The 25775-nt window shown below is 35.3% G+C and overlaps 1 protein-coding gene across 1 annotated transcript in view; it reads left to right on the forward strand.

Annotated features, from left to right (window-relative positions):
- The window catches only part of AGMO (alkylglycerol monooxygenase), a 186469-nt gene that overhangs the window by 137272 nt on the left and 23422 nt on the right, over positions 1-25775 (forward strand). The gene's annotated exons all lie outside the window — the stretch shown is intronic.

Consider the following 25775-nt stretch of genomic DNA (forward strand, 5'->3'; position numbering starts at 1 on the left):
TGCAATACCTGGAATGTGAACAGCAGGCAGGAGAAATTCTATAAACCAGGGATGTTGCCAAACCTTCTCAGGCTGAAGTCCAAATTAATTTTTTTTAACCCAGCCAGATTTTCTATACTGAACCAAGCAAACTGCAGCCCAAAGAGGCCTCACATGCTTATTCACATTGGAAGTGGATGTCTGTCTTTTAGGTGTCCATATTAGATACTAACAAAAAATCTATCCTAGTGGGCTGAAAGAAAATGTGAAAATGCTGGGAACAGTGCTTCTGTATGACAATTGATGATGTGATGTGCACAATGTACAAACTGAGGTTTTGCTGCTGCTGCAAAAGTTAACATACATTAACATTATGTATATGAGTAATTCCTGAAGAATCGGATCCTATAATTCTCCCTCAGGTCACTTTTAGTTGATTTTTTTTTTCTTTTTTTTTTTAATAATTGCAAGACTCAGCTTGCTTATCAAAAGTAGTTATTCTTATAGGAATGACTTCCTTTAAGAAAATAAGCCTGCAACAAAAACTTTGCTGTTTATTTGTTATAGCATCCCTGTAAGCATTGCTACGGAATAGTTTTCTTCACTTGAAAGTCTCAGCGCATTTTCACATTTGAGTCCACGATCTATGCTTTGGAGTATCCATTATACTGACATTCCAAAATAGTCTCTAAAACAAAATGTCACTGTTCTTTGCATTCTTAGCAAACTTGAAATTGTCTCATAAAGTCATCAAAATATGTTCTCCAATTATAGTTCTTAGATCTATATGAGAAGAGGGAAGTCAAGCAAGTAAGAGAAAAAGGAAAGTCTACATGCAGCAGGATCTTAGAAAGTACATCATGGTGGCTGAGATTATGACCTGACATGAAAAATGAACAAAGACCTGCCTGTTTTGCCATGACTGTTGAGGCAAAGGTCACTCATAAAGCAGTGCCTAGGACGGTGCTATCCAATTATAATAGAGGGAAAACACGCAAGTGAAAAAACAGCTGCTAATGTGGTTGTAACTGTCCTGTTAAAAAGGAGCCCAAATAATTACAACTTTGATCAGTTACTACAACCTTTTAAAAGTTTTAAATGTTTGTTTAAATAAAAGTGTGGCATAAATAAATATACTTCAAATGAAAACCAAACGTGAGCCATGTTGTAGAGATATGTGGCTCTTCTCTGCTGCAGCTGCTTCTCAAAGAACTATTCTGAGAGAAGAGAGATTTTACTCAGATGTGTAACTGATGAGTAGTTCCTTATTTCATTCTGGAATCTGATTTACTGTTTTGACTATAATAAGGGCCACGTACACTGGCAGTATTTAAATACACAGGTATATGAATATTCAGTATAAGCATACCTACAAGCATCATTTGAATGGAATTTTTCTTACCCGTTGAATGGATGCACACCCTTGTGTGGGTGCATGAATGTCTGTGTTTGCTTATGAGAGACAGAGCTGTGCAGAATGATGATGAGAATGGGAAAAAAATGTTTGGTGTTTTGTTTTGTTTTGTTTTTGTCAGAATAGTGTAATAGGCTGTCCATTCCATAGTACTCTAATACTAATTGCTCCTTCAGTGGTCATAGAAACAGCCTTTGGCTTGCCCTGAAAGTTGTGTGTCTTTAACTCTCAGCACCAAATAAAGGCTATCCATATGCTCTTTCTTTTGGGTTGGTTTTGGAGACCCTGCATCAGTTGCTGGAGGGTCAAGAGAATTGCTTAGCAGCAGCATGGCAATGGTCTTTCCTTGCACGAGATGCAATGAATCAATGGAGATGGTGACTTTCCAGTATCATTCACAGGTCTATTTCACGGTGAAATCTATTTGTCTGTGGAATTTTCTTTCTGAATTAATTATTTGAGAATGTTTAATATTTGTCTGTGCAATGTACTGGGAAACAGAATCTAAGGATAATCTTATTGGAATTGTTATCTTCATTGCCAATAACATGCTCATGTTGGTGATGATGATTATTATTTTGTTTTAAAGCAAGACTATATTGAACAGAAGTACCTCTAGGGCTTAGAATAATATAAGCAGGACTGGGCTTAGCAATATCTGTGGCTGTGAAAAGCACCAAGAGGAACATGCTGTGTGACTGCTCAGACATCCAGTTCTTCTGAAGTCCAGTAGCAGGCTGCAAAAAGCCTGCATATGTGCAGTCTCACCTGTAGAACTTTGCATGTTGTTGGCTTGAATATTGCTGAGGAGAACATCTTTGTTGTCTAAGTGCTGCACTGAGGTTCTTTGTCATTCCTAACTGTCATGTAGCCTGCAAACTTTTCAGGGTTCATAAGAAAAGATACATAAGATGCCCGTGGGTTGGTGTGTGGAGCACAGACCTTTCGTTCCCATCTCTGTGCTCAGAGAAATGCAGTTGCAGTCACTGAAATAATATTTCCACTAACATGCTAATTTCTATGGAATGAAGAATCTTTAGTATTAGACTTTATATCAAGCTGATGACTTGAGGAAGAGCTATTGCCTCTAGCCATAGATATAGCACACAATAATCTTTCAAATAAATCTTTTTCTTTGGTTTGGGAATTGGAAATCACTGGAGGCTAGGAGGATGTTCTAAGGTACGCCTGCTCTGTGCTAACCTTCTTTCCTGAGCACTATATTTTGGATCCTGTTATAAATCAGATACTGAGATAGATTGTTCCTTCTTAATACTCTTAATCTTAACCAAGAATAGAACAGCAAAGAAATCTGGTATTTTGTCAAGTAAATTCATTCAAATATTACAAATATTTTTTTGTATCATTTTGCAGGCATTGCTCAGTCATTGTGTCTGTTTCACTCAGTTAACATTTATGCATATCAGTGCTATTTCATAGAGCACACCCAGAGAAAATGATACTACTTTCAAGTACTATACTCTTTTTTTTTCTTTCCAATTTGTATCCCATATTTTTTATACCAAAGATTTTCAAGTAAATTCTAGATTTTTCTCTTTTCTGAGAACAAAATCCCAATTCCTTAATTTTTTATGTCTAAAGGTTTGTTTAAAAATAAGTTTGAAGTTTCCCTTAAAACTCTTTTAGACTGCAACACATTATTGTTTTTAGATTTTAGTTTTATTACCAGTGTATGCTCTTATACTCTGCTCTGAGTTTGTCATGAGAGCTTATCTAAGTTATAGATGTGCTGTGTCATAAATAGAGACGTTGAGCTTCGTGGACTTTTGGCTCAGTCGAAACACTTGAGAAACATAATTGTATATTTTCTACTAAGCTTTTGTCAAGAGCAGACAAGGCACTTCTGCTCAGAAAGGAACCTAAACTAATGAACTCATTAAAATGGGTTACCCAGTGAATTGTACTTGTGATTATCTGAAACCTCCCTGACCCTGCAGGACTGGGGAACACAGAAAAGAGGCATTCCACTTTCTGCATATTTTAATGCAACCAATTCTGGGGACTTATATCATTTGGGCTACTGCTTTATTCTTTCTCAGCGAGTTTGTTCCGAAGCCAACAAATCTTTTTCCTCCCTTGACTTTGATCTTATAGAAACACAGTTTAGAGTACCATATCATTGGTAAGAAGTAGATCAAGCAAAGCAAAATCTCAGTTGTTCTGTAGGGGTCAGGTTTCACCTGGACTGACCTAAGATGAACTTTCCATTGTCTATAGCTGTGTTTTCCTATTTTGATTGGTATCACAGATATATATTGTATATATATAAACAATAATTGAAGCTGGCTAGATTTGTTGTTCAGTTATATGAGAAGGAGATATTATAACAAATAGAATAGGAGGGTCAGGACAGAATAAAAGGAGAATACCTGCTTATTCATATTATTCATAGTCCTCATGACTGAATTTAAGCTTTAGTAGTCACTGTTTTTGTGATCTTTTTAAAAAGCACCATAATTATAGAGTAGAACATAGAATTTACAGGAGTTCTCCAATTGAGGACTAGAGGAGAGATGCTGAAAGACCACTGACATTCTTAAACATAGAAGAGATGTGGACTCCAGACTTCAAGTGAAGTATATAGACACAAAGCAGTCTTTCTGTTGACTTCAGTAGGAGGGATTTTCCTTGAGGCATGTTTTTAGATGGTTTTCATTTAGTAAAGAACTTAGTCATTGCTTTTTTGGATCTCTATTTCTGTGCATTTGCTATTTCCTCAAGCTTAATATCTTTTTATTATTATTATTATTTTTCTTCAGTGGTATACATAATTCCATTTTAAGCTTTCTTGTGTTAAGACATTTTCATTTTGGCCTCTGTAAGAAATATGTCAAGAAACTTATCACATTGAAGCACAAACTGAACTTTATATTGAATATCTGTTTTGGCCCTAAAGGTTTTCTGCTAATTTCTAAACAGATTTGAGCCTATAAAACTCCTGTTTTAAGATTTTCAAAACCCAAATTCTCATTCTTCTTACTGACGGGAATAGAAACATTTTCAGTTTAAATAATACTGAATGACAATCCTACAGTACTCAGATCTCATGTTGTATGTTGTCTTACCTACTGTTACATCTACATACAGTATAAAATTACTATTAGTGTGCTTGAAATGGCCAGTCTCTCATTTTGTTTATAAATATGTGTTGAAAGTAGTATGTTGTCGAAATGTGATAAAGCAACGCCAAACACACACAGGTTTCAATGAATTTATTATTTACTTATGTTTACATAAGGTAATAGACAAGCCATTACCATTAGAGCAGTCTTCCAGAATACTAGCTATGTTCAGAAAACCAATTCTAAAGAAAAAAATGAACTCTACTATTTATCATTCTGAATAATAACTGGAACCTTCACTTTATTTTAGTAAGTTAATACTGTCATGTGCAAGCCTCCTTATATACCTTGTATAATAAAATAGCTGTCATTTTTGCATGTGGAATTAGGTATGTAGCGATCATATAAAAATGAACACTCTTCTGATTCTAAATGTGAAAAGCTGACCTTTTAAAAACACTTTAACAACTTTTAGTGTTATCATAAATCTTAGCAATTCTTTAATGTTGCAGTTTTTTGGTTGCATATATTACATTAGTTCTTCTACAAGTCAACTTCTGTTATAGAGAAATTTGGGCCTGGGGCCAGGTAGAGCTTTGGAGAGCTTTTAAGTTTGTGAGCCTGTTTCACAGCTGGAAAGCTCCCCAAAGTGAAGTGATCCCAGAAGAATATGTTTCCCATTATCCAAATCTCCACCAAATCATGCCTTGTAGCTCTAAAATAATTAAGACTTTGGAAGCCCCAAGAGGTCTTTTTTGATCCATGAGTGAAGTTACCCCAGGTTCAAATAACTAAAACCTGACTCTCTCTTAACCAATGAAACACAAAACCCCTCCATTTGTCAATGTAACATAAAGAGAATGCTCCAAAATGTCAGTCTTTACACTTTAATGGATTTAATCTCAGGACGTGTCAAAAGTTTTGATTGTGTTTGCTGGAGATCAGGCTGAGGTGTCTGTGCAAGTCTCCAGGGCAGGAGTTAACATTCTATAAAATATTATGCAAAAAAAAGACATATTGTATTATTTCGACATTTGAATAATGATGAAATTGATAAGATTAGAACAAACTTTTCAAGACCCTAGCATTGCTACTATGTTACTATCTTCTTTTGTAGTAGAGAACACTGTGATTAGTGTCAAGAGACTGGCTTCTGCTGTAAGATAGGAAGTACGTGTTTGTAGGGAAGGTAACATACCGTGTTATTATTAATTGTTTTACTTATTTTAATAATCAATTAAATTGATACAATGGCTATGGAAGATATCTTACTGAGAAAAGACATAGAGGTATCAAGAAGTAATGCTAAAAAACGTTTTCAGAATCACTGGGGAAATAAATCCACTGGCAAGATTTTGCTGGTCAAGTAGCAGGATAGAGTTAATGCAAGTATTTAAACTTCATAAGAGATGTTCAGAAAGATAAATGGATTATATTCACAGGCTGTCATTCTTGCAGAATGAAACTCATAGGAAACATAATGTCAACATAACTTTTAGTATTTATTAAAAAAATTCAATGTTTTTAAAATTTATTAGAACCTGATATGGGAGGATGCAACGTCAGTGTGTTTTCTAGTCTACTTGAGAAGAGTCATTTCAAATAAAAGGAGATTTTGCAGGGTTCTAACTTCTGAGAACTTATTCCTGTATTGTACTTGTTTAGTAATTTGTAGATAGTTGAAAAAGAAATGGGAATATGTAGCATAAAATAAAAACTAAAATCACTTAGGCATTGGAGAATTTAAATGTGCTCAGAAATCAGTTGTTCATATAAATTTAATGATGCTTGTATTAAATTGCTGATGAAATTTTAATCCTTTGATTATTTGCACCTGCAAAATATCAGAACTGAAATTGTATTCCTTTTCCTTAACCTGAAAATTTTGTTCTGAAACTAATCCATTCACTGGAATTTCTGATGTGGTAGAATTAATACAGGTGGTATATATATTTTTTATACTTCCATATTTAGTACAACATAAGCGTAGTAGTTAAAGTATTCAGTTAAAGAGCAAAACAGGGAAGCTGGTTCCTCATTTACATGCTTTCCATTTAGCACATGCGTATTTATGCTAGGACTACCTACTGAATGAATATACTGAAATAAATGTGGCTTAAATGTCATTGTAGATTAAATTGGGCAGTGTGCTGTGTTTTTGGTTGGATTAATGGACTCATGTTTGTTGTTTAGAAACTTCTAGAAGAAGAGACATGAATCTTGCTCAGTATTTTGAGGCACCAACAGTTGGGTGCTTCACCTCAGGCTCTGACTCTGGAGATAGGCTCCAGTCAGACTCCTGGGCTTTCTGAATCTCTTCTTGAATATCATTTTTTCACCTGTGTATTTATAAGGAGTCTTAAGCAACTGTATAGGGCGAGTGGCATCTGAGTTCCAATTCATAAGTAGGCTTCTAAATTTTAGGCACTGCAGAGAGGATCCAGCCTTAGGTTCTATTTGAGCTCGTGACCCAGAGATGTATAGTTCCATGTTATATTTCCTGTCTTTTGAGTCATCGAGCTCCACCAAATGTATTCTTACCATTACTAAAAATGTACTGCGTCTTGACTGCTGACAAGTTAGACTCTCTTTGTCCAAATGCTTCACACGTTACCAAGATGTTTACATCAGACCTAGCAGTGTTATTCTTTTGTCCTTGGTCCCTTATGCTTATATATCAATATTAAAGTAAAATGTTCTAAAAGAAAAACCCTGCAATATAGTTAGATTTACTTTTATATTCTCCAGTTTTTCTATTAGTCACATTTAAAAATGGAGGACAAATTTTCAGCTGATGTGAGTTGCTTTAATAATTCCTCTCACAGTTCCTTTAATAAATCATTCTTCTTCTTGAATGTGAACTGAAGTGCATTGATTTATGCTTTGCGATTGAGTGGATTAAATTTGACATTAGCTTTTCATCTGTTGCATTAATCATATTTAGCAAAAGACCTATATGGACAACGTATTTATAAGGACTGGATATTAAGCATTCTGTTTCCCATACTGTAGGTATAAAGATGTGTCAGTAAGCAGCCAGTTGCATTGTATTTTACTTTAACATTACCTTGAGAAAATTGACACTTAAAATAATTTTTTTGAGAAATTCTGCTATATTAGAAACAAATATGCAACTAGATATTGGCAAATAAGAATGTTTGCTTATTTTAAAGGAAAAAAAAGGAGTTGAATGGACAGTTTCTGAATGAGAATGATTAATCACACTCTGCATGTGCTGAGTAAGAAGTGCTACAGAGTTATGTGAATAGTATTGTATACTGATGACTAACATCACTTAAAATAGAATTTAATATGTTGGTATTTTCACAGTTATATGGAACAATATTTTGATTAGTTATTTTAAATACTATAATTTGTAGCTATAATATACTTTTAAGAGCAGCTGAGGAGGGAACAATGAAGTGGCATATTCTCTCATTTGTTTCTAGAATAGAAATGATTTTGTTATATGTATGCTTATTTTCATTTTTTTTCTCTTGTGTTTCTTCCTCTTCCTCCTCTATTCAGCTTTTCATACCTACATGAACAAGCGCACTTTCACTTCCACAATCAATACTTGATTCTTCTGACTTTCAGCATCAGTCATATTGCTTGCATTCCTTTTTAGCAGTGCACACTTAACTACTCTTATAACAAAAACCAGTCATTGTGGTTAGGCAGCAGAGGTCAGCTCTAGTCTTGCATCACAGGTCAAACAAGATCACTTACATTCTTTATCAGGGTCAGTTCTTCTCCCTGGGTGGGATATGAACTTTCTTTTTTCAAGAGGAAACAGCACATATGTTCAGCACTCCTTGTTCTATATTTTTTCTGGATGGTATACCTTCATCTTTCATCTACATTTCCAAAACAAGGGATGAATCACTCCTAACTGATCCTGCTAGTTCTGTTCAATGTTCTCACAGTAGAGTAACTGCAGAATGTATTTAAGTACACTTACGTTTTGTGCAAAAATTTATTCAGTATTTTTGAGATACATTTAAAGAAGTGTCCAGTGTGTGAAACAAATATTTATGGAATGTTCTATTTTTTTTTAATAAGCTTCAGAACTATACATACTTTCCTGTTGCTTACTAGACTTACTAGTGTAATTTCTGTTAGTATTATAAATGTTGTCTTCATTTCTAGGGGAAAATGAATGCTTGTTCAAAATAGTGACATCTACGTGGAATTCTGGTCATAAACATTTACATTGTTAGTCATAATTTTTCCGTAGTTTAAGATAATCCATTTTACTTTTTCCATCTCTAAGAAGGCAAAGTTACAAGTAATTCTTATTATTCATGTGTTTTATTGATCCTAAAGGAAATAGGATATTAATTATGCTTTCACCACTGAGTATTCCTCTTTCACGGATCATGACATACACAGAAGTTGTTCTGTTACTAATCTTCTCATTCATGACTGATTTTTTTTATTTTTTTTTTCAAGTATTTGTCAGCAAGATCACATGTCTATGTAAATTTATATTATAAGCACTTCCTGGAAGATATGGTATTCTTTATTCTGTTTACACTATACTTATCCTTTTTGATCGCAAAAGTAGGAATTCAAAGTTACCAGTACAAAAACAAAATTACAAACCTTTATGGAGAACTTTTAAGGTAGATAGGCATTTGTTTATGTTAGATGCTTTTGTTAGTAGGTTTTGTTAGCTTTTCTCCAAAATTAAGAGATATTCCTCACTATACTGTTCACTTGAGTCAGGAAGCAAAATTTCCTTTGTTTGGAGACATCAATACAACTGATGTTAGGTGTTCTCTTATGGGTGCCTAGTTGATATAGCTCTGTCTACACTAGAAAGTAGTGCAGCACAACAGGAACTGATATCTAGAGCAGACTGGGTCATTCTTAGAATCTGAGTTAGCACTGTGCAATGTTTTGCTTTAGCCTGGATGTAGACTGATGATTGGCTGAATTCCTGGTAGCTGATAGAGAGAATCAGGTGCCCAACCAAAAGGCATCTTTCAGTTATGTTTCATCCTAAAGGAATCCAGTTCTAACACTCTAGAGGTGCAGTGTGAACTAATGTTCAGCAAAGTTCTACCTCAAGTAAAACGCTGGATTTTGACAACTTTCTAAGTATGGGAGAAATTCAGTATTTATATCTGCTATCACAGTTCATTTTTTTTTTTCACTTATCCACATCCAATTGAGTTTGTCACCTTATTTTCTCTATATTCTTCCATTTCCATATTACTTTGTCCTTTCTATCTGGCTCTGAAGAGTAGTTTCCTATTCTATTTTGAAGATCTTATCAAACAGACTGAGGGTTTTAGTTTAGGTTTCAAGTGAGGCAGCATTCCTTACCTGGGTGTTGACAAAGAAAATGAGGGGAAAAAGGAGGAAAGTAAGGATTAAGAGAGGCTGATGTTACTTCTGTGAAAGTATACCCAGTACGAGTGAGAACAGTCCTTTGATGTCTTTGTTCATGTAATAAGAATAGTTTATCCGTTTGCTAACTTTGTGCTACCACCTTATGTTATTAAGATTAGTGTTAAAATAAAACCTAAGTTACTGTTGTCTCCTCATCCAATCATACACTACTTTACCATGCCAGAAGAATATCTTTACCACAGTCCAGGAATGGGACAAAACTTAATGTATAGGTGAAACAGAGGGAAAAATGGTAATCAAGCAAAACATAACAAGAAATCCCAAACAATTTTACAAAGCATGCAGTAGAGCATAACTCATTGGCAAGTATTGAGGTTGAAGTAAATAGCAACTAGGCAACCATGTTGCAGTGTTCACATGGACACATTCTTAAAATTGTTCTTCTTGCTTTAAATCAACAAATAAACCAGGGCATATATATAATATTTTGGGAAATACGTGCAAATGATTTCCATGAAAATATATTTCTTCTTCTATAACCTGCTGTTTCTGTACAGAATCATTTAGATTTACCTCATAGAATTAACTATGTTTATCAAGTTAACACAATTCGCATATACACAGGTCACTCCCAGAGTAATGACTATTTATTTCCATGGAATCTACAGCAGATAAGAAGAGCACAACAACACTGATAGAGCAAATTTTCAGCTACAGTACATTGTTTTTCAGCCTATTCAGCACCATTACCTATGCATTTTCTTCAGCAGTGAGCAAGAGCCTGCACACTACGCTCGCAAAAATCTGCACCAGCTGAGGTGATCCACTGTTGCTGCTACCACTGTGGACACACCACTCACCAACTCACTGTGCTCATGTCTACCATTTGCTCTCCATCAGTGTTCAGTGTCAGTTTCAATGAATCTCAGTGGGTGAATTTTTTTCCACATAGGGGAATTCAGCTACACACCTTTGCTTCGTACTCACTTCCACATCAGATGTCTTTTTCTCAGACTGCCCCTCTGCTGCCATCTGTCACACAGAAACAGAATGTAACAGTATTGGTGAGAAGGTGCCACATCTACTGCCATACCACCGACATTACTTCTGACATTGTGAGCCAACATAATAAAATAGGAGGCATTACTTTTGAAGCGACTCTCGTATGTTTCCTTTTCAAAACATTTGAGTATGGCATGTTTCATTTCTTAGTATTTCTCTAACTTGACCTAGAAGATTACAGTGGTGTCAAATTTGCCCAGCAATGCTATTTTCTTTCAGCACAGTATCTCATTTAAGTATAATCCACAAACTCAGAATTTCGACTTCCAACTTTCTAGTATGGCTTTAGACTTCTAGAATTTCAGGTGTAAATGCTTACCTTTTAATGCTTTCAATGCTTTTGAAAAGATTCATCTTCATAAACTATCTTTCCTAATATTTTAATATATATACAGCTTGTGTATACACAAACAGTTTATTTATATATAAACCAAAATTAGCTGTGGAGATTTAGTAAATGATAATGGTGGACTATGTCAACAAATTGTTCTGTTTTGTAAAAATCTAGAAGCATTTTTTTTTTATTATTTCTGTAGGTGGAACAACTGTGTGCGAATTCTGTCATCACTCTGTCCAACACTTGCATCACATTATAACCGTGAAAAAGCTTAGCGTCCTATTTCCATTAGTTTTGGTAACTTATTTTGGCTGCTGCATAGTCCAAATCGAGCAAAGAGTCCCAGCATTTAATTTTAATATTTATGTGCTTTGAAAAATTGTATAAGGCAAGAAATATTCTCTCACATTTATGCTGTAGCTCAGATTTACATTTTTAGAGCTTCCATCAGTTTTGGCTAAATGAAGATTAGTCTGATCCAACTTCTGAAGCTGGGAATTCAGCCAAGACTCTGGTAGTCAGAGATCTGTGAAAGCATGGTGCTGCTCTATTACCTGAAACTTTTGGCCTTATTTTCAACATTTTTATGCACTCTTTTTATTTTCTGTGCATAAGGCTCAGATATTCTTTTTCTTTAACATTGGATGCTAGTTTTTGCTTAGCATCTTTTGCACATCGCCAAATACTTTATGAAGCAGTTCCCCAAGTTCAGCTTCCCTGGCTCTGGGGATATGTCAATGAACAAGCAGTGGAGTTGACTTTACTATGAGTATTCCCATCAATTTTGAGTTTTCACCTTGATTAATGAAACAACCCTGAACTTTTTAAAAATGTTGATGCTTAGAAGGAGTAGCCTTTATTTTATCCTATCAATTTTTTCAGCAGTTGCACGTTGACTTTGAACACACACACAAAAAAAAAGCATATAATTTGCAGACATACACCTGAGCATTAATGCTCCGCTCCAATCAATCAAAGTTAAAATGGTGCAGTTTTGCCACAAATAAAATGTAGTGAATCAGTATCTCTGGATGAAGTCTATCGCAATGTAACCATCAAAGTTATTAAATGCAATACATTATAAAAACACATAAATATGAGGGCTGCTCCATAAGTAATGCTTCCTAGTTTATTATACTGGCTCACAATGTCAGAGGCAGATGGTGGTGGTATAGCAGTAGAGGCTGAACTTTCCTGCCAATTTTATCCGTTGTAGTTTTCATGTGAGTAGATAGAAGACATTACTTCCAGAGTGACCTATATATATTGGTTTCAAATTTGAAAGTTGCATATCTGATCTCCTACTTAGGTTTATTTTCTGAGAATTTCTTCCTACAGCATATAGCATAAAGTATTTCAGAAACTACTTTGGAAGCCAAAAAAAAAAAAAAAAAAAAAAAAAAAAAAAGGCAATATGTTCATATATACAACTTAAGAAAAGAAGCATTTCAGGTAGAGCTATCAATATAGGTATAAAGATACAGAGGAGACAGAATTTGTTTTTACTTTTTTGGATAAGGTGTTGATTTTTTTGTTTGCAATTAGCTGAAATTAAAATTATCACAAGGTAAAGCTGTATCTGCAAGAACAGATGGAAACTTTTGTAATTTGAAGATTTGGTAATTGTACTTTAAGAAAAAAACTGTTCCTTAGGAAAATATCCAAAAAGGTTCATTACAAAGCAAATACAAAAAAATACAAAAACCCTGTGCTACCTTCATATTCTTGTTCCAAATGAAGTAAAATCAAAGGCTGTGCTGCTACTTATAATTATAACAGTTATTTCAATAAAAACAGTTAAAGAATTTGGGGGAAAACTAGGATGATGGTGCTTTGCTTTCTCATATAAGTAAATTTTCATCCCTTATTTTCTAGCAGTGAACTTTCTACCAGTGAAATAAGTGAAATTTTTGTTTGTTTTCCTTGGGATTTTGGTGGTTTTTTCATCTCCCAGATCTGAATTGGGGCTTACAAATTCTGAATCTATAAATTCTGTGTCTGGAAGGGCTGCCTCTTTTCTAGTGATTAGACGCACTTTTATACATTCAGAAAACTCCTGTGCCTCCCACTTAGTACCTATTTCTTCTCATTCCTATCAGCGTTCTTTTTTAGGGGAAGAGAAAGGAAATTAGAGGTATGGGGTGCAGGGAACTCTTGACCCACTTTGAAACACAAGACATAAATCGAACTCAAATGACTTTGCCAATTTGTTGCAAATGTTTTCAGCTAATTCTCCAAGGCTTTTCCCTTGACACCAGAAGAACTTCCCACCTTTTTTTGGTTCACTCCGTTGCAAGTGGCCTACATCACATCCGTATGCTTCAGCTTGACAGGTCACAGAAAGTATACATGAGCCTTTCACCTCCATCTGCCCCTCCACTCGACTTCCTCTAAGCAATATTGGCTTCTGCAGCTAAAAACTGCTTTTCACATATAATGAAATTCACAAGTGCATTGGAGGAAATGTGTTTTTTTTTTTTTTCTGCCCCCACAATTTCAATAGCAGTTTATTCCTTTAAAAAGCAAATTGCAGAAGGGAATAACTTTGAAAGCAAACTGGAAATATAAAGACAGGAAATGAGTCTGTGACTGTATAACTGAGTTCATAAATGGATCCTTTTTTGGTATGAAACTGGGCTTTTAGAGTAGAAAAATCACCTACTTAACAAAACCATTCTCTGTTTCAGCACTGCAGGAGCATGAAATAAATCCATGTTTCTTTCTAATATATCATTCAGTCTATCAAACTATTTCCAAATGACTGGAGTTCTAGCAGTGCAGCAGAAGGTCCTGTACCTCTGCTAAGATTGTGGATTTTTAATATAATCCTTTGAATTTCCCTGTTCATTGTGGTTTACAAAGATGGCTATAAAGCCTTAATCTGGAGGTGAGACAAGAGCATATTGTGTCTCAGGTCATGAGCTACAGACACCCTGACCTCCTACAGAACCCTCTTTCATTTTTTTGTTTTGTTTTGTGTGAGGATTTCTGAATTTTAATTCAAAGATATACTTCAGAGTAAGTCTCAGGACATCTGTACGTACCTCCTCTATGTTAACAGTTATTCAAAATCATCAGGATCAGGACCTTGTTACTGAGCATCAAAATTATTTTTTAACATTTCAGGATAAAAAAATATCACACCTACTCTCTTTTGGGTAGAACAAAACCACCATAAAATTTTAGTTTGTCTCTGGTTTGACTCCATCTCCCAGGTAAAAATATTAGTAATTAGTTGTTTGTTTTTTCCTCCTCCCTTTCCAGACTCAGTAAAAATATAGTGGGATTTAGGCTGAATTCACTAAAAAGGACCTTTCCTCCAGGATTTGCGTTTTTTTTTTTTTTTTCCTTATTGAAAAGCTCTCCTGTTTTCTATTTTGCTTTTTGTTCTTTAAACTTTAAGATGAGATGCTCATGTGCCTTTCCTTAGTCTGCTGCTCCATCAGTTTCTTACTGCTTTATAACAACTTTTCTTTAAACTCAGGGGTTTGAGGAGAAGGACATTTTGCAAATGCTTTTTCTGCTAAACCTAAAAAAAACTCTAGGGGTCTTTTGCAGATTTGGGTTACCACAGATTGTACTGTGCATCCCAAGGTGAAAAGGTGAAAATGTATGCAAAGCATACATACCTTGTAAGCAAGTGAAGGATAAAGACAGAAATTATTGTGCATATGAAGATTAGGGCTGGATTGTGGCTACAGTTTAAAAGAAGGGATTGTAATGAATGAGAAGAAGAATGATAAACTATTGATTTTGTGTGGATGAGATTAGCACCTATAATGGGGGCAAGTTCAGATATTCTGCTATCAGTAGAACTATCTTCGTGCTTTAGAATGTGTTGTTTTTTTTTTTTTTTCTCCTTAGAAAGTTAACTGTTCTAAAATGTACTTCGTTGCTACAGCATAAAGAAATCTTTATATTACCTTAAGGTATACAAAGTGTAGGATGTGAAATAAAATGTAAGATGACTGATAAGATGACTGAGTTTCTTTGTGTTTTGTTAATTTGCTTATTTTAATCTTACAAGTGTCTATGAAACAGGAAACAATAATGGTGATTTCAAATCATTATTATCTACTAAGAAAGAAGCTATAGAATATTAGTTGTGTGGGAGAGAGTGTGGAAGAGGGTGTTAATAATTTTTCTTTGTTATGTTTTTTAAATGCAAAAGATGGCACTCTGAGTCATATTATGCTAGGTATCTGAAAATGGCAGATCAAAAAAGCATATTTGATTTGGCTTTTATTCTGGTCAGTAGAAGCTGTGAAGCTATCATACTTCTTCCACCTTTGATTTTACAGGTGTTTTTGTCTGTCTATCATGCTGTAATTTAGGTTTTCTTCTCTCTTTGGATAGGCAGTGTAGGAATGGTATTTTCATTATTCTTTTAAATGGGAGCTTTGAGAAATATTATAATTGTCTCCATTGACAGATGAATTATATTTTTAAAGGAAAATCAAATAGACATGATAACATCTTAAATTTATTTAAATATAATTCTTTATGTTGCTAAAAAAAAAACCACCTTCCAGTGTAAAATAGAATAGACTGACTGTATCTTAAACTTATTTAAATATTATATTCTTTCCTGTCTATAATGGAGGCAGTTTCTTTTTTAAATTCTGAACCAAATTCCCCCATGTTATGCTCATACAATTTAGTGTAGTGAATGCAAAATAGAGCTTCTACAATACATTTTGCATTCACAATTAAGTTATGTTTACTACCTCATCATTACCTCAGGCTACAGAAATTAGCACTGTTTAAAATGAATTAGTCACTCTATATCCAATCTTAGCCATTTCTACAGCATTAAATTCTTAGTGTTTTGCAAAACTCAGTTGATTGATATCTTTTCATTACATCAGATGTTGGCTCATAATTATTGTTAATAAGTACTTGTGACTTGGAATTTTGTGTCTTTTTCGTCCTTTTTTTTTTTTTTTTTTTTTTTTTTTTTGCTAGGAGAGGTTGTTTGTTTGTTTTTTTCCCTCAGCATTTTTCTCTGAAGTGAAAGATAACTTCTAGGCAGATGACCATATATGTATAGTGTATTTTTGGATGCTGGAATAATCTGTATAAGTGTCACAGCTTTCTAAAAGACTGGTTCCCTTCTCCATTTAAAGGAAAATAGCTCAAAGTTATCATAATGCCTTTCCACAAGACCTTTTTCATCAGTGTCTAAAGATACTTAAATGTGTTAATGTACAGAATATCTTTGAAATATTTTTACAGAGAAACTTAAGAATTTTACTACTTTTCATGCAATTCCATCCAATATCTTCACTTGCATGCATAGTGAACTGAACTTACTGCTGTGAGGACACCTGTACCTAAGCTCAGGAGCTGGTCAGCTGGGGAAGTGGCTAAGGCACCAGCATTTCTGCTTCTAAATCCATTACAGTCAAGATACAGCATGCAGAAGATATCCTTCAATACAGGGAATCTCGTCCAATTTTAAGTTTAAAATTTAAGGTACTTTTTAAGGTACTCAGATTGAAAGGAGAATTCAGAGTTGAATTAAGAAAATTAGGAAAGAGGTTCCTTTGTTCTGTTGCCTCCGAGAAGAAGTCTTAAGTCTCCTGTTGAGCAGGTTAGGTGGCTCTCACCTCTGCCTGCCTGTTTTTATGAACTGTATTTTTGGGTACTTTTAGATTTTCTTTTTTTTTTTTTTTATGGAACCTGACCACCTCAGGCAATATCTGAAGGCGTAAGTGGCTTAAAGTGTTTGGCTCTGAGTACCCGCTGTTGTCCATGACAGTTAGAACTCTGCTATTTAAAAAATGAAAATAATCTTTAGATTTCATAGTCCTTGTAATTGTTTGAGTTCTCTGAGTCACCAGAGAAATGTTCATCTGGCTTTATATATTCTATTTTGTTCCTCTCAGTAAAGCATCATATTCCTGGCAGAACTATGCTAACTTCTAACTCAGTTAACAAAACTCCCCAGACTAGCTGGGGTTCAAACCTGGATCCCTCCCATAAGCCTTCTTCAGGAACATTATTCCACATCTATCTGCCAGCTTTCTTCTTCTGACCTTCCTGTTGCTGAAGGTCATCCTCAGGAAAGCTTCCAAAAAATTCTTGTACATCCCCTTCCCAGACATGAATTATCCCCCTCACTCCAGCCTCTGTTCCCTCTCACAGGAAGTGCTGTTCTCTCCATCCAGTAATGCTATGAACTCCCAGGCTTCAGAACACATACTCTCTCTGTGTATCTTTTACTTGGATGTAAGGTAGATAGTTTATCACTATTAATAGATACTATTAGTTAATAGCATTTTTATGATATTATTATTATATTGTCTTCTTCGAAGTAAGAATCATCATTATGCTTAACCTCACTAAGGAAAAGAAATTGTTCATGTACTCAGGAATTTGGTGTGAATATTTGCTGAAAGACTGGCAAGAGAATACCGATGAGGGCTGCTCCAAAAGTAATGCCTCTGTTCAGAACAAGCTATATATGTTGAAGGGAAAAAGGATTATGGAAGAAATGACAGGCCTATTTGATAACTAATTGATTGGGCATTGGAATGGCCTCCCCAGGCGGGTGGTGGAGTCGCCATCCCTGGCAGTGTTCAAGAGGCATCTAGGTGAGCAGCTAGTAGCTTGTAGTAGCAGTGGTAGTGGAAGGACAGTTAGGCTAGATGATCTTGTAGGTCCATTCCAACCTTGTGATTTGATGATTCTATAATTGGGTTGGGTCTCAATAGAGAAGAGTAATTAATTTTAGCCTGAACTTTCAAAGAACCTTCGAAAGTTTTGAACTTCATCAAAACGAATGAATGAACGCATAATGATCAAAAAGATGGAATATAACCAGTATTTCTTGAACTATGATTTTTTTTTTTTAACTGGATGTGTGTATAATTTTAAGAGCAGTTCATAGGACAATGAAGTTACTGTGGCCTTGGGCTTTTCATAAATTACTTTTCAGGCCTGGTTAAGAAGTCCCAGGGTTAATACAGTGAATTACAGTTATCTCTAAATTTATTTAGTCTATGAAAAATGCTTATAGTCAGTCTGAGAGCTTTGCCAGTGATAAGACAAATTACACTAAGTAGAACTCCCCCTTCCCCACCCCCCAAAAATAGATCTTATGAAGAAAGTAATTATCTCAAGGATTAGAAATGAGAGAATGTAGCTTGTGATTATCCTCATGACAATTTCAGGCAGGAACAGAATGATTCAGTTTAGGTAACTCTTTCTGCAGAGGTCCTTTGCACCATCACCTCTGTTAAGCAAGTGAAGACAAGTTGCTGGAATCCATTATTCTAGGAGAGGAATATTTTTTGCATTTGTTTACTCCAATTGGTTGTCTCACTGTGCAGTAACAAGAAATTAAGAAGAGTGTTCAGAAGCTGCTGTTCTTGGTCTCCTGTTACCTCCTTGACTTGTCTCATCGAGAATGGTGGGTTCAGGGTTCAGGTTTCCTAGTGGAACATTTTCACAAGAGAGAAAGGGAATTTTCTCTAGTTTGCTAGTCCTTCTGGTTACTTTCATACATTCTAAATCTGTCATCTGCTTCAAGTTTTGCATGTGCTTGTGTGCATGTTGCTGAGTCTTAAAGAATTGCAGATGTATGTGTATTTCTGAGAAAGACATGCCTATCATTTCTCTTTGAGTTAAATGGTCTTTCAAATATTCTTCATACTTTTCTTCATGGAAAAATTTCCTATTTCATTAGAGTGATTCTTCATTCAAGGTAGTTCATGATTGTTGCATTGATTATTAGCTAAATTGTCCTATAAATTGCAACTACTAAGAAAAATTCTGTGCATATGGTATTTATGTTCCTCCTTACATGGAAAAGAAAGTAGACCTGTTTAGTATGCATTTTCTTTCATGTATATCCAGTTACCTGCATACTTTTGTGGTCTATACACAGTTCCATGTCTTGGCTGTAAAGGTTTAAACATTATTAGGAAAGTTCATATTAAAATTCATGTTTGTTCTTTCGTTGTTCATTGTTGCATATTTCTGATTTATTTTTTTTCTTTTAAATTAACTCTTCTGTCATGGCTGATTCCTATGAATAATGAAGTAATATATTAAGTGAAAAGATGCAAAGGAGGAAAAAATAGGTGAAAGAATTATCAGTATTGAGAAATGAGAGACAAAAACCTATGTGTATATAGCAATCTTAGAACTAATAGCATCTTTACTTATTACAAATACCTCCATGAAATTTCATGAAACTATTTTTCATTTTAGAGTTGAATGCAGTCCTTAATTCACTTATACTTTTATCTTTGGGAGCAAAAATGCCATACCAGTATTTTTTATATACCAATTAGTAATCAAGTATGAATTTAGACTTTGTCTAAACTTTAGGTTAACATTATTTTACTCAGGTCTTTAAAGTAGATTTTAATTGAAATGGAATGAGGTGCACCACAAAGCTTTTCAGCTACTGAGGCATGTGTAAAGCGAGATGAAGACATTAGTAACAAATACACTGGAGATAATTGTATGCACCTCTAACTTTCAGCAGATATATTGGCCTCTTGTATGTGTCTTTTGTACTCTTGCTTTTTCAGACAAACTACCTAATCAGAGTTTGCCTCAATCTGGCTATTTTCTTTCCATGAAGTTTTGAGGGATTTGCTGTTCCTAAACATTGGCAATACAGGAATAAGCATGTTTGCTTTTCTCAGGGATCATCTCACATACTGTGAAAGAAGTTTCTTTTTGATACTTCTGCTGCTAATGATATGGTCACTCTGATTTAATCTTTAATTCTTCAGATAAAGTATACAGAAGTTCACTCACATGAGAATATACTCTTTGAGGAGAATTTCTCTGTGCATCGTAAGATAGTGACATCCCGTGTAACTTCTGGCAGAAATAATACCTATTTTAACATTGTGTAAATGCAAGAATTTGATAATGAATACTCAAATTAACTCATATTATTTTCTTTTTATATTTTCTATAGTATTGTATTTTATTAGAGCACATCCAAAAACAGCTAAAAATTAACATTGCATACAGTAAAAGGTTATTTAAATTATGAGGGCTGCTTCAAAAGTAGTAAGTAGTACTTCCTACTTTATTATGTTGGTCCACAGTGTCAGAAGCAGATATTGATGGTATAGCAGTAGAGGTTGAACCTTCCCACCAATACTCTATTGCATTTTGCTGCAGTGTGACAGATGGCAGCAAAGGGGCAGTCTGACAAAATGGCATCTGACATGGGAGTGCGTATGGGGCAAAGATGTTTAACTGAATTCCTCCATGTGGAACAAATTTCATCCACTGAGATTCACTGACACTTGCTGAACATTGATGGAGACCAAATAGTGGATATGAACACAGTGATGCAATGGGTGATGTGTTCCGGCAGTGGCGGCAGCAACATAAAAGATGAGCCATAGTCTGGATAGTCATGCGTAACTGTCACACCATGAAATGAAGAGCATTTCAATCAGGTCATCCGTGCAAATTGGTGATTATGACCACAAAAATGTGTACAGAGCTGAAAATTGGTTTCAATATATCGGAAACAGTGGTGGCAATGTTGGAATATCTCAAACTTTACTCCAAGTGAGTCCCACAGATACTCACACAGGAACAGAAATAATGGTCTATGCAAGTTTATCAGCACCTATTGAACGAATTTAAGGCTGAAAGTGAGTTTCCTGGATTGCATCATTACCAGTGATAAAATGTGATGTCACCACTGCAAGCTGGAGTCAAATGGCAGCCCATGGAGTGGAAACATGTATTTTCCATTGAAGAAACAGTTCAAGATGCAGCTCCCAGAGGGTAAAGTGGTGCGCACTGTCTTTTGGAATAGGAAAGGAGTGATCCTTCTGGATTTCCTGGAATACAGATAAACCAACTCTGACTGCTAAACTGCAACACAGAATAAGCCAAAGGTTCAAATTTCCAGGCCAGAAAAGAAGACATCCTTTCTCTTGAAATGTGATAATGCCAGGCCCCATGCCTGTTTGAAAGACTGTGGAGCACACTGGAAATTTTGGCTGGACTGTCCGACCTCACCCACCATGTAATCCATCTGACTTGCATTTATTTGAGCTAATGAAAGGTGGACTGTGTGGGCAGCGTTTTCTTAGTAATGATGTTGTCATAGCAGCTGTGAAACAGTGAGTCACCTTGGCTGGTGGTGATTTTTAAGAGTGTGGTATTCAGGCTCTTGTTCATAACTAGTGAAAATGCAGAGCTAATGGTGTTGACTATGTTGAAAAATAGTGTTTTGTAGCTGGTAATTTGCCCTATCGAGTAATATTTTTGTTCTCTTTGCAGCTGTTGCTATTTCCAAGGAAATAAATAGAAGGCATTACCTTTGGAATGACCTATGCATATTTAGTCTTCAATACTGATTGACTTTTTAGTGAGAAAGTAAAGTATCTTTCTTCTGATCTGGAAGGACAAAGGCTGCCCTGAATACTACTACTTGCAGCAGTTGAAACAATGTGAAAAATTCTGATACACTTTCTCTTAGAAGTGCTTATCTGTAATGCTTATAATTAGTCAATATCCTTTGAGTCAATTTGTTGAGCTGCTGAGTTGTTGATTTTGAATTTCTTTGTTTGCCAGCAAATCGACAGAATGCTGTTTGAGCTGACAGAAAAAGAATGAGTCAGTGGGAGAAAAATGACTTCAGTAAATTATCAGTAAAAGCAACAGCTTTCTAACAAATCTTCCATCTGTTCTTGTATTTTTTTATCATTTCAGAAGATCCCATGATGTCAGATGTCAGATTTTTTACCACAGCCAACCATGATTTGACCTGTTCAGCACTTTCTGAGTGTCAGTAAAACAAAAGCACCAGCACCTCTTTACAGGAAAACATTACCAGACTTTCTGAAAAAAAGGCAGTCCTTGATTTTCTTTCTGTAAATCCCAGTAACTCACTGGGTGAGAATGTGTGCTGCATGTCCTCTGAGTACATAGCAGAGCTGGTAGCTGGGAGTTGGGCAGCTGTAAGTCTTTGTTAGTGCTGGCTCTGGTCTGCACCAGCACCGGCACTGCCAGCCCCAACATGATTTAGAAAGTCTTGAAAGGCTGGGGTTATGGAAGCCTGTCTCTAGTTACATCCACTCAGCATTATGGTAGTAGGTCTCTGTTTCGTTATGAACAGGATCATGACCCAGCATCTCTGTGGTGCTAGCGGATTGTCCTGATATAACTGTAGAGGCCCAGTATTGTCCTACGGTAGCTGGGTAGTTCTTGAGATACAACTTAGGGCTGTGTGTGTATGCATCTGCTTCTTGGAAAATATTGTTGCTTTATACTTTTTGCTCTTCTGTACCTGGAATAATGAGTGGACAAGAATCTCGTCCTTTCTTAACATTAGCAAATAATACATGTTATCCAGGTTAGTGCTGTTAGTACTCAGACTGAATATAAATGTGATTAAAAAAACAGAAAGGAAAGAGTCATGCTGACAGATGCTTCACTTCTTTTTGGCATCTTAATATAATTTTAACATCTGAAAGAATAGAATTAAATGACAATTCAAATGAAAAAAAACTAGAGAGGCGTTTGCTAGCTTCTGTCTAAGTATTTAATAAACTAAAATAATTAAATTATCTCTCTAATCTAGTTGTTGTCACTCACTAAAATTCTAAGAGGGAAAAATGGCATTTTGAAAACTGATTAGACAGCAAGTTTCATGCCTTAGCTGTATTTTGTTTCTATTGTTGTCATTCATGTTAACGAAATGATGTATCATACCAAACCAACTCATATGGAATTTAAACTGTTTGGGGAAAGTTTTAAAGATGTTCACACAAGACCATCGAACAGTGTCAGCAACTAGATATACAAATCAGTGAATTGCTGTCTAAGTGTTGGCATCACAAGCCATTTATATTCAAAACTATGACCACAAAAAAAATAAAGCAATGGATAACAACCAAAGTTTCAATTCTCAAAAATGGGTAATTAAATGATCCACTGAATGAATCCAATCCAGAGAAGTGGTAGGCTGGTATTTGTCAACTTGTCTTTTCTTAACAGGAATCTAACAGCAAACCTCTCTCACTGAATGAGCTCCAAGGCTGGCTGTCCATTTTCTTTTTAGTCTGTTATATTTAACACATGAAAAAAAAATTTTTTACATCAGATCATAATCTCTTATCAATAGAAGACATTGGTTTTGATTTCAGCTTCCAAAAATAAGTGTTATGATTTTGCTGTCAGCACATGCATTTTATTAAGGGGTGTAACACTAAAACTAGTCAAGAGAGAACATGAAATCAAACAGAAATGCATTCCTCAATGGGGAGATACGCTATTCTGTTTTTTATTTTTTTTCTAAGCAGTCATTAAAAATCTGGTTCTGAAATCTTGACTTTATCAGTTGCAGATAGGAGAATGGAAATATGTGTGGAGAAACTCTTTTTTGAATGAGTTCCATTTTCCCATAACTCCAGTTGGGCTGCATGATAAAATTATCAATGAAATGTCCTAATTTGATCCTTAACCAAAGAGATGTTGTCCTATGAATCATCTGTGTTTGTGGGAGGCAACGCTGAAGCTAACAGAGCAGGAATGGAACCCAGATGTTTTCTGGGAAGCTAGTTGCAGTGTAGGCTGTGTGTATTACCTAACATAGGCAACCATATGGAAGAAAAGGTTGGAAACATCCCATTACAAGTCATATATCACTGAGCTGACAGGAAGGATTTCAGCTTGTTTTTATTTAAATCATAAAAGCAGCTGCTCAGCTGTCCAGCTGTATTAAATTTAACCCTTTTTCTGGCAAATAACTTTTGTTTTATGGAATGGCAGCCAGATTGTTTGGTGAGCTTGCAGAAAAATCCAGGTTAGAGGGTCCTGCAGTAACCTGTACCCAACCAGCAGGACAGCAGTAAGGTTGGCTACATCTGATGTTGGACAATTGGATAATTATGGAGCCTCACAATACACCTGTGCCTTTTTAAATACCAGTAAGCCCCTTATCCTGGAGAGGTTACAGAAAAAATACATGCATAAGGAGAGAACCTGTAGATTTTTTTTCCTTTTATCTTGCTTATTGCTCAATGAGTGCACACATTTATAATGAGCCAATACTTTGTGTTTTGTAATTTTTTTTTTTCATTTCTCTCATCACTTCCTGTTTTCTATTTTTCTTTTCCATTATTGTTGCCTCCTTCTTTCCTTAATTTTCCCTTTTCAGGATATTCCCAACTCTGATTCACTGCCTCCTTACTGTACAGTGTTTATTCTTTTCTGTACATTAAAAAAAATTTCTTTCTCCATAGGTTTTATATTTATATATATTTTTTTAAAAAAAGAAAAAACAAAAAAACAAGAATGAATAAACAAGCACTTAATTCGCAGAAAGGCTGTTCCCTTCAGTAGGAAACAGATTCTGGCCTTCAAATTAATTCTTCTCCACATGTGTCTCAAGTAGCTTAATGATTTGTTGTTTTTTAGCACTCTTTTGCTAAAGAGACTTTTACTGAAGCCTAACAGTTACAGTTAAGTAACAATCGTATAGTAAGTACAGACTTTAATTTCCTGTGCAGAAATCTGTAGAAGAAATATAAGGAGGATCCAGCATAATACCAAACCAGTTTAGTAGTTTCAAAACACTAAAGCATACCAAAATGTGTCTTGTAGTTTTTGCAGGCTGTAATATTTATTCTGTACTACACCTACACTGTTCACCTCCATGTCTGTCTACTGTTTTGTTTTCTTTCTTCTGTCAGAGGTTTCTGGAGGTTTTCTTATTTTACATCCTTTATATTGCAGACATAGTCCTTTAAGAATATTTGAGAAGGATTTCTTCCACATTCATAAATCAGAATCTGGAGTGGTATGCTTATGCTGGCAATTAATTAGCTAAGTATTTGATAGAAATATTTACATCCAAATTAATTCTCTCTTCCTTAAACTTAGTGAACACATGAAGAGCTTGGCAACACTTGCTTTCAGCCAGTACTTTCTTTCACGAGAGAACTGATGTAAATGCAATCACTAATGACTGTAAAAGGGAAACTTCCATTTTTATGGAACAGAGAAAGGAAGATCTGGCAAGCTACAGGCCGGTAAGCTTCACGTATATGCCTGGGAAAATCATGGAGCAGATCATCCTGGAAGAGATGTTAAGGCACATCAATGTGAGTTGAGGAGGTGATTTGAGACAGCCAGCACAGCTTCACTAAAGGCAGATCATGCCTGACCAAACGAGTGGCCTTCTATGATAGAGTGTTGGCATTGGTGGACAGAGGAGGGGCAATTTTCTATCTCTGTAGACTATTCTTCCGAAACTTTTAGCCCTACCTAGGATATCATATGTTTTTCTGCCTATAACAGGTAGTCTGTTTTCTGCTAAAGACTGCTATTGTGACTTTCCAAGATTTTGATCTCTGTTTTGTCTAGTCCATACTCACTGTGTAACATAAGGTTTAAATCCATGTTGAATAAGACTAAATTTTTTCTTTCAGACTGTTATTCAGACTTCTGGTATCACATTAACTCTCCACACCAGTGTCCAGCCTAAGGCAAATAAGCATTTTCCTTGCACTCACAGTATTAGTAATACTCCACCACTAGTTATAGT

The sequence above is a fragment of the Phasianus colchicus genome, chromosome 6, assembly GCF_987193195.1.
Source record: "Phasianus colchicus chromosome 6, bPhaCol1.hap1.1, whole genome shotgun sequence".
Lineage (NCBI taxonomy): Eukaryota > Metazoa > Chordata > Aves > Galliformes > Phasianidae > Phasianus > Phasianus colchicus.